This window comes from Morone saxatilis, unplaced genomic scaffold (genome assembly GCF_004916995.1).
Source record: "Morone saxatilis isolate NCDOM2014 unplaced genomic scaffold, NCSU_SB_2.0 Contig24, whole genome shotgun sequence".
In the NCBI taxonomy this organism is placed as follows: domain Eukaryota; kingdom Metazoa; phylum Chordata; class Actinopteri; family Moronidae; genus Morone; species Morone saxatilis.
This window is the reverse complement of record NW_023339807.1, coordinates 26,851,031-26,855,377: the sequence shown is the minus strand read 5'-3', so window position 1 is coordinate 26,855,377 and position 4,347 is coordinate 26,851,031.

The following is a 4,347-nucleotide window of genomic DNA, read 5'->3' as shown; positions in this document are numbered from 1 at the left end:
TTAAAGCTGCAGAAGGTCATTTTTATATCATATTTGTTGAATCTTTCACTATATTCTGACAGAAGCACACGAGGCAGATAATCTGTGAAAGAATCGGCGTCCTCTGGCTCCTCCGGCCCTAACGGTATTTGTAAGAATCCAGCGGACCCGAACGAAGAACCGAGCGTCGTCCTGTGTCAGCAGGAAAACCTGCAAAAGTCAGAATATCTCGGTTGCTTCGTGTTTTCAGTCCTCCAGACTTCACGGACACTAAGATTTCCTCCACATCGCGACCCAGGTGTGAGCGTGCTGCATTCAGGGGCTTTTCTCTGTGAAACTGTAGCGTGCAGTAAACCGAGAACAGAGATTCAGTTCTGACTGAAACCAGAACCTGTGCTGTAGCTGATTTGCCTTTTAGGTTGATGTTTAGTTTCTCTGTGCTTCCTTTTTATGATTTCTACCTGCAGCTTTAGAAAGAAAGACAGAAGAAGCTCTTTTTTGACGCTGTGATGGGATTTTTCCTTCACTTTCCTGCCTTTTTAAAGTTTGTCTCTTGTTGGTAAAACGTTCCTCCGTCTGCCCCCTCCTGCCCCGCCGGCTGAACCTGCCTCTGACTTTGTAATTCAGTACTTTTCACAATATATATTTTTTTTGTTTGAAAAGACAAAAAAAAAGAAAAGAAAATGGAATAAAATAAAAAAAGACGGTAAAAATTACTGGGTTAAATATCACTAAAACGCCTTGTTTTAACGGTAGCTTTTAAATGAATAGAAATGTAAAAAAAAAAAAAACTAAAAATGTATTTAAAAAAAAAAAAACTTCCAAAATATTTTTTTGAAAAGAGAAAAAATAAAATTTACATATCAGTATGAAGTTGGTTTATATGCGTCTACGGTTTTCTTGCTTAGGTATGTTTGGTTATGTTAGTGTGCAATCTGTTGCATGGTCGTAGAGTTTGTGTTTGTGTGACGACGGCGGGAAAAAAAGAAAATCGAAAAAGATTTTGTTTCTTTTTGTTATTATTATTATTATTATTATTGTTTGTTCTTAAATGAATCTGCAGTCCACTTCTCAGGGTCACAACCAATCACCTTTTACTATTTAGGAAAATGCAGATTTACTTGACGGCTGATGATTCTTTGCTCGGACTTTTCCCGCTCTCTCTCCACCCGGCGAGCTTTTTCCCTCTTGAGAAATGTTTGTGAGTAATTATCGACTTTTAGTTTTATCTTTTTGGTCCCAGGACTGTGAAAATGAACTTTCTTTTGACGTTCTCAGTCGACTGTTGGAAACCCATCGAGATGGAGAGAAACTGTTGGTCTTTGTTTTCAGCGATGTTTTATAAGTGTACCCTAACATGGTTTAAGAAATGTACTTTATGCTTTTTAACTCTTCTTATTTTCCGTGTTAACTTAGTTACATTTTTGCTAAAGTGTTTAAAATATTTAAACCAAAAAAAAAAAGTAGCAATGATCTTTTAACCTATCACTACTTTTATAATAGTTTCTTTTTTTTGGTTGTTTTTAACTGTTTAGGTGTTTGTTAACAGCGGTTGGCGTCGGTGCTCTGACACGGTGGACGTTAATGTTTTTAATGCGTCTGCTGTAGAGAACGTCGAGCCCGAGCCGAGTCATCACACTGCGGGACACAAAGAGTGACTGAGTGCTAAAGAAGCTTAAGAAAATAATGACAAATTATGATTTAATAATTACGACTCGTGTTTCATTTTTTACTTATCTCATTATTATTACGACTTCTCATCTCATAATTGAGCCTTGCTAAGCCCCGCCCCATTTCGCGCCGTGTTCCAATAACAGTTGAGCACCCCTCGGTCAACTCCCTCGTTTCCTGTACTTAGATATGTTACGTGCCTTTGCTAATCTATGTTGACACATTTTAAAGATGGTTAAAAGGTAAAAGGAAAAGATGGCCGAGGCTAGCTCGACCGTAATTGGAGCGCGGAGCAAAAAAAACGGCGGGACTTATGAAGGGTCAGTTGTGACATTAAAGGGCAAACATTTAACTTCACTATCTCATAGTTTCGACTTATCTCAACCTACATTTCCATTTCAACACGTTCAGGTCATTATTTTAACTTTATAAATAAATATATATATATAACAGAGTTCGCAGTGTGGGTGGCGTTGATTGAACGGTAGCATTATTGAGGAAGCACTAACAATCGTTTGTTAGGCGTCCGTATGGTTTGCTGTAAATAATCCATAGTTGAGTGATTCTCTCTCTGGTGTATTTAACCTTTCTCTTTTTATTTCTCGAATGTCTTTCTCTCTCTCCGCTTTCGAGCGTTTGCGATCGTGGACGATGTTATTTTGTGTTTTAGTGTTTTTTAAAAAAAGAAAGGCAAACTTAAAGACAGAAGGGATCGGAGGAGGCGTCTCCTCCTGCTGTCCGGAGCCTTTTGTTGTTTTTATGTTTTTATTTTCTGTTCTCAGTTCATCTCTCCATCGTCAAACTAACAGGGATTTGTAATGTTTTTGTTCAATGCCTTGAAATTTGTGGATCACGTGCCTTCCAGGTTGAAATGTTGTAACGACAATGCATCAATGAAGAACTTGAACTCCCTTTGTTTTTTTGTTTTCTCTCTCTTTCTACGTCCCCGAGCGGACATAATAAGTAAATAAATAAAAACAGACAGACATCAGAAACCAACTATGCACCACTCGGAGGAAGCTTGTCCACCCGCCCAGTGTACAGCTTTTATAACGACTCAACAAACCAGACAGAATGATGTAGCAAAACCTCTTTTCTCCTCGTTTGTTTTTTTTTTAAAAGAAAAAAAGAAAAAGTGTGAAGAATATTTGTGGCATCTTTATTTTTCACCAAGTGTTAGATGTTATTTTTGTTTTGTGTAGTTTACTGGAATAATACAGCACTTTGCCAAAAAGGAATAAAAAGGTGTAGGATTTTTTTTGTTTTTTGTTTTAGGGTTAACTTTTTATTTATCGACATATTCATTCTTTGTTTTATTTGTTTTTTGGATGTGTGACAGATCAATTCACTCTGTTCTGATGTCAAAACAAAAAAAGCTAATTAAACAGTGGGGTCATCTGTTTATGAACTGTAATAGTTAATACATGTGATCTCTTATTAGCCGATAATAAATGTTTTCATAAGCAGCTCTCGTGTCTCCGGCTGATTCTTCTGCTTCACAAATCTTAACTCAAAGTCGACTTATTCACTTTTATTGGTGTTTGAAAGTCTTCAGATGGAGGTTTAAGACACTTTAATATATTTCAGAGACCATATTCTACTTTGGGCAGTAACTTATTACTCATAATGATATTACTTTCCCAGTAAGTATACATGTTTTTGTTCTATTTTTCTGTATTCTTTAAATAGATGGAAATATTAATAAAATTACAAAAATTGCCTGTGAATTTAAATGTCTGATGTAAATTAACAAATCTGTAACTGTAAATAATCACAAAATTACATCTTATTTAAAGAAAAGGTTTTTTTTCCACATAGAGTTTAAATAAATTTGCAAATCTATAACTTTCATTCAGATATTTACTGTTTTATTTAATAGATTCAACTGTTAAGTTCAAGTTTTAATACTGTTAAAACTTTTATAAAATTAGTGACAACAGTAAAAAGTATTTGTTGTGTAATTTAATATGGATTTGTTGGTTTATTGACAGATATTTTGTATAATTATGGAAGTTCACCCATCAGAACATAAGTGATATAAATGTTGTTTATCAGTGTATTACATTGGGAAGTACTGTCTATAAAGTTTTTTTTATCAGTGGTGTAAACAGCAATAATTACCTTGTAATTTCACAGATAATGACTTTTATTACAGTTCTATTACTTTCAAAATTCCCATTAAAATAAGAAAAATTTAATAATAACAGCACTCTGCTGTAAATTTAAGCCTGAGTGTTTGTATTATAGCAGAGTTCACCTGTATTTATAGATCATTGCATTGGTGTTTTCATCGTTTTGATCTACAGACACTGCGAAGTCCACCATGTTTCTACAGTAGNNCATTGGTTTTACAGTGTAAATATTAAAAAATCGGGTATGTTTTCATCGTTTTGATCTACAGACACTGCGAAGTCCACCATGTTTCTACAGTAGCCCAGAACGGACAAACCAAACACTGGCTTAGATTGGGCTGAGCAAAATGAGTTCAATATTACATCTAATGATAATATATTTCTAAGAAAACTTGTAAATGAGGCTCTATTGTAGCGGAATCTGATCTTTATCTATATTTATATATATATATATAGAACGTTATAAATATGTATTATATTACAATATCTAACACTATATATATATATAGAAAATAGAATTAAATACCTGAAGTCTGAGTCTAAGGTACATTATAATACAATATAT